Source organism: Fopius arisanus, unplaced genomic scaffold (genome assembly GCF_000806365.1).
Source record: "Fopius arisanus strain USDA-PBARC FA_bdor unplaced genomic scaffold, ASM80636v1 scaffold00050, whole genome shotgun sequence".
Lineage (NCBI taxonomy): Eukaryota > Metazoa > Arthropoda > Insecta > Hymenoptera > Braconidae > Fopius > Fopius arisanus.
In genome coordinates, this window is record NW_011887789.1 from 741,769 (window position 1) to 753,845 (window position 12,077).

At 40.4% G+C, this 12,077-nt stretch overlaps 1 protein-coding gene across 1 annotated transcript in view; it reads left to right on the plus strand.

Annotated features, from left to right (window-relative positions):
* Nucleotides 1–12,077, plus strand: part of sano (serrano) — a 52,245-nt gene that overhangs the window by 19,278 nt on the left and 20,890 nt on the right. Inside the window, exon 2 of the mRNA XM_011306929.1 lies at nucleotides 8,703–8,766. The gene's annotated coding sequence lies outside the window, so the exon portion shown is untranslated. The remainder of the gene's footprint in view (nucleotides 1–8,702; nucleotides 8,767–12,077) is intronic.

Sequence of the window (12,077 nt, forward strand, 5' to 3'; positions counted from 1 at the left end):
ACAGGGTACATTCAAGTACTCAATGAGTACAATCCAAACCAACAAAAAAAAGTTAGATTTTTCAAACTTCGATGCCAACTTCACATAGCTGTACTTGACCGGTGTGGACGATCTCCGTGAGAACTAAAAATTCCGCATTCACCCATTAAATTCACAATAGAAAATGGCTCTCGTCCAATCCCCGTGTCATTTCGTCGCGATAATGATTCTCTGTCGTCACCCAAAAGTCCGAGATGATGCGATTTCAACTATGCCAAATTAAAATGGCGTGCGGGTGCGCGCGCAACTGCGCGGTAGCTCGTTATGCGTAGTCTCCCGGCGCGCGCTGTCGAGCGTAAAATAACGTAATAAATAGCCATCCCCTCAAGCATACAAAGAAAAAAAAGAGAAAAGTTTTTAATTCTCAGGGACTTGAGGTGTAATTACCGGTGATTGGTCCCTAATTTTTGAGAATATTCAGAACTAGAGTTAAATTTGGGCTAAAATAAATATTCTCATGGAAAAAATATCAATGCGATTTGAATTTAAAAATTTTCTTCTGTTCGGTGTTCGACACGTGAAAACAACCACCCCAATGTTCTGACATTTCCTTCGACACGAGACAAAGCGTCGATTTCTCAAATTCGTTGAATAAAAATGTGTGTTGCAAAGAGCAAAGCAGTCCTGCACGTACTCCTTTATCAATTTTTTCCCGTAGACGACCTACGGCAATTGGCATTTAAATGTTAACGCTATCTGCCCGATGGTATTTGCCCCGTCGTCTCGACTTCTCCATCGTCTAACGCAATCCCCCCGTCACATCTCGAGTCCTCAGGTTCACTCATTCACGTATTTTTATTCATCCGGCGCTTTATTTTCGCGAAAGGTGACGGTGGAACATCGAGAGTTAAATGTCACCAAGACAATCGTCACCGGGACCAAAGATTATTCATACTTCTCAAAAGTAGTTTCGATTAGCCATACGTGATCCACCACCGAAGAAGATCGACAGGAAAGAATCAGCAGTCGAATAGAACCGTCACCGGTTGGAAAATCTAATGACGATTCACCGACAATAAACAACACCCTGCCGGGAGTATGCAATTTCGAATGACAAGAGGCAACATCCTAAGGCGGCGTAACAATGCTAGTAGCCGGTTGTAATGGAAGGGATTCCTTGGCGTTTCCTGTCCAAGGAGGCAGTCTAGGTAGTCTAGGCAGTCTAGGCAGGGAGGTTAGATAGAAGTTATAGTAAGGGCGAGGTGGAGGGCAAAAGGAGGGGAAAGTAGAAGGATCGCATATACAAAGTTCCGTGGTTGGTAAAAGACCGGAGTGGAGTGAGATGAGTGTATATTGGCTACCGTTACTTGGTATACGCCGAGGGGACGGTTTCGTAGAGGCATATACACGCTAGGATAGTTGAGTCTGCCGGCGCGTTAGTGAACTTCACTTCCTTTCGTACCAACACCCGTGTATATATCCTAACCAGAATACCAATCCATGTAAGGGATCTACCAGCCGTACCACTGTCTTTCAACCCAAGTCACTCGGTTTATGTGTACGTAAATTCGAGATATAACCAACGAGTTATTCTCTCCTTTTAACTTCACTGCATCTACCTTACACTCGGTTGACACCACCTCTGCACGGCCAATTGGTATGGAACTCCACAATATCATGTACATGCAAGTCCACAATATCATATATTTTATTCAACAATGTCATATTTATCAAGAGAAAATTCATTTTTCCAGGAGAATTATATTGAATCATGACATTATTATTGAATTAATGATATTGAATTAATTTCGGAGATAAATTCAAGATGTGCAGATGCCCTGAGGAGAGAATTTATTTTTTCAAAATATCTATGTAAATTCTGATTAGGATACAATGCATTTGAATCCCTAAAAAAAATTCTGGTTTCTGCTATTCTCTTGGAATTGATTCCCTCCTGCTGTGCGATGAATTCCACTCCTATCCAACTTATCACAAATCCCATCACCTGGAATAAACACACCTTTTTGGAATGAAAACTTGCGAAACGAAAGAAATTAATTAAAGAATACCATTTTGGTCTCATTACGGAAGAAACGGACGTACGTGATATAGTTGTGGTGATCTAAAAGAGTGAAGAGAAAAAAAAAATTGGTGGGAGGTGGGGTTGGCTGGATGGCAATTAGCGGATTATTTTTGCGTCCAAGTCCGTAGGCGCCATCGGCGTGAAGATCGTACGATAACTGAAACGCTCAGGGCGACAGAGACGGAAGGGAAGTCACATTTGCAAGCCGAATTAATCCTTGAGGTCATTACCATGACCAAAGGGGTGAAAATTTCTTTCCTGAATTCAACGGATACCACTGATAGTTGATGTGGTCCTCTCAATACCCCCCACCCTATCGATATTCCCTCGATTTAAAAACACCGGTTAATTCATTAGAGTCAAAAAATAAATGATCTGGTTAACTCGGTGTTGCTACCACTGGTGAGCATCCGGGATAGTGTTCTTCTCCTGGTGTACTAACAGAACCAGAAATTCTGGTTGTGAATCGATCGTATCGCAATTGGTGAAACAGTGGATAAAAAGTGAACGATACAAATGTTCTGACATTATGACTACCTTGTACCGATGGAATTAAAGGTAAATATGTGTTGGGTGGCTCGTTACCATGAATTTAATGATGTGGACATAAATACTTGCTATTTTCCTGGGATATACCCCATTATGGGGATGAAAGGAATTACTGTGGGATTCCACCATTCACCCTTGACACACAGAAATCACTTCTTATTTCAATGAAAATAATTTGATTATCACAAATCAAGGATTCATTTACTTCAGATAAAACTCCTCTTTAATTAATTTTAATTTAATTTAGAGTGCAAATAAAAGAATTGGCGACCCCAGGAATTATTGAAATATAATAATAGATTTTGAGATTTTGAGGTAGAATATTTAAATGAATAGATATTTTATTTAAAAAAAAAAAAATTCTCTTCTCAATGTGTGCACTGGGGTGACGCAATCCTTGGCTCTTCGGCATTTGCTGGATTTACTGAGAGATCGGCAAAACTCTAGAAGAGAGTGGTACAATTGAGGAGTGGGTTTATGTGCACTCAGAGGTGATCTGGGGACTAGATGCAATTACTCGATGCAGGGGCTTTCTCTCACTTGAATCCGTACACTTTCCTTGCTGTCTTTTTGATTGACGTCTTTGTGGGAACAAATCTCAAATTTTTTCAATTCTCACTAATGACTCCATCCAAATTCCCTCTTTCACCGATTTCAATTCAATTTCAATAATGAATTTCAATAAAAATAATTGAAGATGCGAGGAAATTTCGACGATAATTTTCATTGAATATTTCTCACCGTGCGACAATTTAAATAATATCTCCCTTTAAAATGAGAGTAAGAATAATTTGAAGAATTCCCGATGCATATCACATGTAGAATAACTAACGACCTGTTGTCTCCTCCTGTCGTGCCAGTATTTTGTCTCTACCTGAAATAATCGGCTGTTTACCACTAAAAAAAAAAACGAAAAATAAAAAGCCATTGTTCCCGCGACTCATCCCTCGGTTAAAATCGACGCTAATAATAAACTAGTTAAATACATTACGATGTCGTTGGCACGAACCTTGAAAATCATTGGGGCAGTAGATGATATGTGCGAAAGTGACGTCGAAAGTGCGTTTAGCAGTCATGCGTGAGCAGCGGAGCATCGCAAAGTCAGACCAAGACCGACCAAAAGAGGAAAAAAAAAAAAATTTATATACGCTCGTTTCCCCTCCATAGGATTAGATACACCACACAGTTTCATACATATTCTCTGAGGGCAGTCTCGCGTGGAGAACGTCCGTGGAGAAAAATGAAGAATTAACTGTGTTGTGCTGTACATACCCATCATGACCTCCACCTTGATCGCCATGCGTCATGGAGTTCATTGCGAGGAGTACACATTTGCATTTTAATATTCTCCATTTTTTCCACTTGCCTTTATCATTCCCAGCAGATATTTCTCGTGATTTTTCACCTGAAATTTCCCCACCAAAATCGCTCGAAATATTTCACAATTAGAATGACTCATCGTAATTGCAATAATGATCATTAACATTTGAAATAATGAAAAATTTTTTGCGGTAAGGACTGGATAGTGTGGAAATCACAGGACTGGAGAAATACTGGAGAAAAAGATAGTTTCTTGTGTGAAGAATGTCAATGGTTGGTTGAAATAGATCTTTTTCTCGGTGCAGGCGACGCTCAGACGCACCGGAAACGACTCGATGAATAATTATGCGTTGACGGGCAACGGATATCTCACGATGCGTTGACCTTGCGCCTGGTTGCATGCCACCTCTCGGCTTTGAAATTGGCGCCTCTTATTCTCGGAAGAGCTGGAGAACCGTTGCAAAGCACTCTGATGTACAAATACCTTACACATCGCATTATACTGAGTCTGGATAAGGACGACAAACATCGGAGAATTTATTTCCAACTGTTTATTCCGGGGAATGCTTTATCTCATTCGAAATTATGGGGATAATTGGCATTTTCCATCCTCTCCCCCAAAGGAAATTCAAATTTAAACGCCATTTTTTTAATTTTCCGAGAAGACGGACTAAACCCATTCGTCATAGATTTATTCCAATCGGAAGGAACAAATTGAATTTATTGCAAATAAAGATGCTAATAAAGTGTGTCCAATTGATATAAATAATTTCGCGGTGTGGATTCATGAAATTTCAATTCCCTATGGAGAATCCCCACGATCCGTAAAAATCGTTCATTAAACCCACGAATTACGTCGATGGTACTTCTTCACACGTTATTTTTTTTTTCCGCTGGTTCACCGTTAGGGAGCTGGAGCAATAAAAATAATCGGTTAAACGTCAGATTGCGAGGAATAAAAACGAACGAAATCCGACAATCTCGAGTCAAATCGCACTTTACGAGCTTTTTGTGTTTCAATTCTAAAAGGGAGTTTTATGGTCCCGGAACTGGAGGCATCGCACTGTCTTTGAAAAAAATTCAGGTGAATGGGGAAATGAAAAATATATAAATCGGACCAAGAGGATGGCAGTGAATATGAAGAATATCGGGTTGAGAACGAGGTGAAGTGAGATTACAATGGTACCCCGGGTCAGAGTACCAATGATTCTTCCCTCTCACCTCACATTCACCAGGTACTCGTTTTTTTATCGGCTTATCTTCGGCGAACAATGTCAATTGGAGGAACGGTACAAAAGGACTATGGGGATAAGACTTGACAATATTTCCTCGGTATTTCTCTGCCGTGATTCTTTCTTTGCGTACACATAACACAGATCCTTGGTGATGTTTTCAATGATGGCGCCAAGGAGATCGGGTTGCGTCATTGTCCGCTAGTCCACGACGCGAAACCCGCGGAACCCGCGGAACCCCCGGAACCCCCGGAACGCCGAGAGAACACTCCGACCGACGCTCACATCGGCTTCCCCTGCCTGCTATATATCCTTCAGGGATTTGCATAATCTCGGCTTGAATCAAACACCAGTCGAGTCCATTGGAATTAACTGGAAACGACCGAGAGAGAGATCCTAATTCGCCGATTGGTTAATTTTCCTCGACATACATGTGCATCATTCTTTCAATCCACCATTCATCAAAAATTCATAATTCTAACACCTCCCAAAATTCATAATTTTAACACCTCCCAAAATTCATCATTGATCGGGTTTATCATTAATTTTAATAATTATTATAATATTAAAAGGCTCGTCGTCAGGTTGAATGGACCCCATAAGTCCAGTGCCCCTGATAATTCACACTGGTGATAAAAATTCATGCAATTTTATGCAGATGTTGTGGCATTTTATGATCGAGGCGTGTCTGTTGGGAGAGAATCGTACGATTAGAGATGTATCTTGATGGCGTTGATGAGTACTCGTCAGGTTACTTTGTTGGCGCGATGTCTAGACGCATTTGCTAAATGCGATGGGAATATGATAATCGCTGGTGATTAATTATACCATCAACGGGTTCTAATCTCTTCAAGGGTGTAAGGGCTCTTACAACCCCATGACAACCGGAGTTGTTAATGAAATGGTGAAGAATTATCTCCGGTGTCATATTTAGAATTATTCATTTAATTTTCCCCCGGTGGATATCATTGAGAGAAAAATCGACGAAAAATAAGAAATAAAAATGACAAATTTTATTTGTCGCGTTCTCGATAAAACCGAGAGAGAGAAATTCCATAAAAGTCGACGAATAAAAAACGGGGAGATTGCGTTTCGAAATATAATCCGCGAATGGAATAAAATTCAGTAAAAAGTTTGAGTGGAACTGGAATTGTTCGAATCGCTACGTAATCTCTGCGATTTGTTCCGTTAAAAATTAATCGCTTGTCTGATGACTCATTGCTGTGGAGACAAGTAATTTTTTCCGTCATTCCGTCATTTTTCCTCGATGATTGAGAAATTTTTCGGAACAGACCGTGGAAATAATTCACCACCTCCATGAAAATTGGTGAACGTTGATTTTTTTCATTCTCATTAATTTCATAATTCTTAATAGGTTATTCCGATGATAACAATATGAATGACTTGTTTAATATTTAATTGAAATTGCTGGTGGAAATTTTCCTGTCATCATGCAGGACGCACTTCCACGGGGGAATCGAACAGTTGTGCATTATTTATGCTAGAAAGTGAATGAACACGTTTCAAGTATGTAATGAGAATATGAATGAAGAAGTGCAGAAAGTCAGCACCGGGATATTCCGTTGACTACAACAGCCCACATTCATCAAGTTGTCATTGAATCCGTCATTTGTCCAGTCAGTGAAAAATTGTGGGGATTTCTTCCTGTCAAGTTTCAAAATAAATTTCCATCCCTTTCCCTAAAAATTCCATACAATTCCCAAAGATCGACCTCACGTCGATTATTAAAATAAAAAATAAATAAACAAAGTACCATTGAATTTTCATCAACGCATGAAAATTCTCGCGACAGGTTTTTTCGAGCCTCAAGTTTTTTACCGAGGAGTCATCAAGTAAATCCTCAGGTACATGGAAATTATGGGCGGGAGGGGGTGGCGAGGGGTGAACAAGGGAGGGGGCGGTAGGGGAGGGTGGAGGAGGAAAGGGAAGAGAAGGGGGGTAGAAGTGTATAGTTAGAGGACATAGAGTCATGTGGTTGGTGCACACGCAGGGTCATCGACACACGACGCACATACGGGAGAATTCCCGGCGCGGCTAACCCCGACCTAGAGAGTGACGAGTCCACGTTCCTTCCGCGTCGTTAGCCAGAGAAACCGGAATGTCACGTCATTTCACGTAATGATACGTATACGTACATTTGGTGCGATTGAAAATTTTCAATATTCTCATTTCCGCAGTGCCAGCTGTCCTCTCGTTCCCCCGTGATACTCAATCCCAACGTCTTTGCCAGATGAGATAAAAGTCTATCACTTCCACGAACTCTTCATCCTATCTTGAGGACCCTAAGGGTGTCTCTTTCATCAATATTCAATACTAAATTGACCATTTTTTTTTTAATCCTGAATAATCAGTTGCGGCGTTGAAAATTTATTGGAATTTCAGGGACAATATTATTGGGATTTTCAATTACGCAACTTTTAATTGGAAATGTTTATTTTTTCGTTGTGAAAAATCTTTTTCAATGGAGGATGGAATTTTTAAACATTTTGGGGTTGTTCTGATTCCGTGGACAGGAATTCTACAGAAATCTTCGGCACTTTGTAATTGTTAAAAATTTCATGTACAATTTTCAGTGTGCGGTGTGATGTGATAAATTCATTGCGTCAATTTATATTCAAATTGAGATGGGATAGAGTGAAGTGGAAATTTTCTTGGTCTTTTTGCGAATGAAAAATGAATGCATTATTGAATAAATAACGATATCCGGTGAAAATCGTGGCAACACTGTCGCAATTTTACTCAATAATGTAATTTTACTGCCCCCAGGAAAAAATGGGTATTTTTTAAAATATATATGCAAATTGTTGGAGGCCCTCGAGCGGTGAATTTCCGGAATTTGGTGCGAAGAATTTCGACAAAAATGTTCAGGCCTCTGTTAGGGTGACTTTCCATGAAAATAATAAATATTATTCTCTGGTTTGTTGATAATTATTAGACGGATTTTCGAGGCGTGGGAGGTGTTGAAATAGTCGAGTTACACAATTTTAATATGTAATCTGGGTGAGAGGTATCTGACGGGGAAGGAAAAAATATCCGCTGGACATGTGTCGGGATCACTTCTGGGATATAATATAATAATGTGCCTACGCATTGTTCACACTCTCGTGGGGAGCTAGTATGGAGCCAAGTTGTAGATTTTTTTTTTAAAGAGATCACGATGGAGATATGGGTGGGTTCACTTTCACTGGACACCTCATGGTATCGACCATTTCAATGTGCGGATATAACTCTTGGCGAATATTTTCCCTCGACTTTTCGGAGGAAAATGTCGCAATTTCCACCCACACATTAAAATTTTTTCTTTTCTCCTCAAATTATTCGGTAATTTTCCCCGAATATTTTCGTGCATAACATTTTCATCATATTTTTCAACGGTGAATATTTGGAATATTTGGTGGAGTCGATGGAGCCCGATATAATGACGGTGCGGGTAGTCAAAAAAATTCTTCACCTTCTCGGTGAATGCTCTCCATGGAGATTGCAATTTCCATGTTTAAATCTGGTTTTTTGCATTGCAGGTCCCAGGCGGATCGGATCAGCAAGGAGCCAAGGGCCCCATCCGAAATTACCGAGCCCTCGAACGTAAGTTTTGCTTTCATACCGTAATCCAATTTTTTTTTTCTGAAGTGAGCCCATCCCTTTCCCTTTTTTTTCCACGTTCATATTAATTGTCGGAGATTCAGCGGTGGGCCGCACGTACACACACAATTTTATGGTTAACGACCGTTTCTCGTGAGATTTATGTTCTCACGGAAGAGGAGAGTAACAGAGAAGGTGGGATGGCAGTTCTGGTTGTTGAAGTAGAAGGGGAAAATGCTCAGTAATTTTATTAAAGTGCTGTATGAGCTGCTACTGGGCATATGCCATTTTCCCCATCCCCTGTCCACAGATATATAAAACTCCTAGACCGCAGTTGAGTTTCTTAATTACTTTCTAAATTGCAGAGAAATGCAACTCGTTGATGGACTACACGCCCCATCCAATGATTGACTCATTCGTTACATTAATTCATTCAATTTTTTAAACAAAAATAGCTGTGACCTTCCAGAAGGAGGGGAGCATCAGCTTTTTTATCTAATCCTTTATACCCCGGATTTTTCTTTCTATTTATAGGTGAATACCACCTACCTAATAAGGGATATTATCCCCCGTATACCTTCAATAAATTCACCTTGTCTGATGATATATGCATTTTAATTCGAGGGGATTAACGATCCGGGGGTACCACAATCTCACCGTCAATGTACTTTCATAGTTCGCTGTTGAAATTTTTAATAGTGACGGCGAGAACATGTTGACTATCGCTTGTCGCTAATTAACAGGTAACGGCGAATCCGACAATGCAATTGATGTTGTTGATTGATAAAAAATATCAAAAATATATCCGGAATTATACTCTACCCTTTCTGATGGAGTCTGGATGAACTCTGGAGGTAGAAGATGATGAAGGAGACAGTGAGGGAACAAATAAGACTCGCTCGACAGAATAATGAGGTGGGAATTATTCCGAAGGCGTGGTTATGCTGTGGGATTATTAATTAACTGATGTCTCGGTTGACACCGCTCGAATTTCATCAACACAGACTTCTTTTTGGGGATTGAATTCTCATTCGGTCGTTGGATGCTGAAAATGCCACGCCATTGGCAGCTCTGGAGAGTTGACTGCACCTTTTGGTTGATGGGGTTCATTTTGGATATTCAATCTATCTGAAAAATACAATTTTTATTTGGATTTTTCAAAATATCGAGGAAGAATCCTCGTCAAATTTTTCTCACAAAAATGAATTTTTGTTCTCTGTGGGTCGTTGATGCATGTCTGCAGTGTATTAATTGGGGGCACTTGCACCACTCGATTTTTCTTTTGCCCTGATGTTTTGGATTTTTATTTTGACTTGGACCAGTCTACCTGCCCCCCCAAATGGCTGTAGCCGGAAATTTTTCGGACGGTCAGTGTCCGCGATTGTGAGGAATCCGGCCTTCGTCATTCGGTTTTAGGGTTCATCCCTCGGGCACCACTCACACCAAAATCAGTGCTAAAATAATTATTCAGGTCGGAAGGACAGAAATCAATTTCTTTTCCCCATTTCGCTCTCTAGGCCTTCATTATCGAAGGATTTACACCGCTTTGTAAAATAAAAAAATCAGGGAAATTAATTCAGTAGCGAAGCGGTACGACGACTCGAGGCTAATTCTCTCTACCGATTTTTCCGTGAATCTCTCCGAATCTCGGGGCGATGGTAAATTTTTTGTGAGAATCTTTTTCTAGCTCGCAATTAACCTGACCAACTGGCAATTGGATTATTGGATTACTTAAACAATATTATTAGGCTCCATTAAAAAAATAGTACTCCTTCTCAATAGTAACGCGTACTAATAAAGTACGAGAATTGAAAAATTGGAAAAATACTTGTCTCCAATACGTTTTGCGTTGTGAGATGAAGTGATAACATGGATTAAGTAAAAAAAGTTCAGTGAAAAGGACCGTAACCACTTTCTGCCAATAGTTCAGGTAAACTACCGATCCGATACTCAATATTTAATACTCCTGTCATTGGCAACAACCAAACAAAAGGACTGAGGTACTCGAACTGTCCAGTTGCATGCACTATATTTCCTGAAACCCCAAGTATTTTTTTTTTTCAACCGACGAGGAGTAATTTTTTCCGAGTAGGACTGAGAATTCTCAAAAAAATGAATCTCCGCCTAAACTCTTCCCCTGGAGTGTGCGTGCTCGCCGAAGCCAAGACTCGACGAGGGGAAAACAAAAAAATAAAAATAAATACAAAATAAATAAAAAAAAAAAAAATTCACCCATAGGCGTGCACACTGCGGCGTCTCGAGTTCTACGACCGGGTTTCGGGACCAATACAATCCCACAATATCCACAACCCCGTGGATATTGTGCACATGAGCCTGGGCACTTGCAGTTGTAGTGGTTGTGCATGCGATGCTGGCCGGGCGCGTCCTTGGTCCGTGTCAGTGGCATAGCCCATACAGGGCCTGTTCAAGGTCGAGGCTCACTTGCCGAGGCTCAACGAAACTAACCGAGAGCACGAAACAAGAAGACCTGGCTTACCACAGCCTCGCCTCGTCCCTCCAACTCCCAGACTCTTCACTCCTCCGTATCTACTTTTTTTTTTATCTTAGCCCTTTTTTTTTTATCCTCAATCAAGCTCCTGATCGTTGGAACCATCCCAAGAGTTGTCACCCTATACTCGTGGGGTACCACCTCTGTCCATCTCCAGACCCCAGAGATCTATCATTTCATTCTCATCTTGGGTTCACCTCGGTATTCGTCAACCCACTCAACACATTTCTCCTTCCATTACTTTTCTACACTCACAATAAAATAGAAGATTGATGATGGATTGAAGAAAAAAATTTCACTTCGAGGGAAAAATATTTGATGTAGTAGTCCTCTGGAGCTTCCAGCCTAAAATATTCAGACTGAGAAAGTGAAAAATCATGTTGTTGGTAATTCCTGGGATTTTTGATGGGTCCTCCGTTGAGTCATTCTGACAGAAGCTGTCACATCTTGAGGATGGACGGCAGAATTGATCATGTTCTCATGTAACGGACTCGTTCAACCAGTCAATGATCAATTGACAGACAACTGGATCGGCTCTGCCCGTGGGTTTACATAATATATAATACCTCATGCATCGATAATTTCCTGGTCTTTTCATAGATAAAACCTGAAAACTCCGGGATCAGCCCTAAGTCCCAGACATTTTCTCCGATTTTTCAGTTCGTAAGAGTCGAGATATTTGATAAAAAATACTTTAACCACCGAATCATATGAATTTTCCTCAATTTTTCCAATAATTTATTTATTCAAATTAATTTAATGAATGTTCGCCCCCAAGAATTGAAACGGTTACAAATGCTCTCAA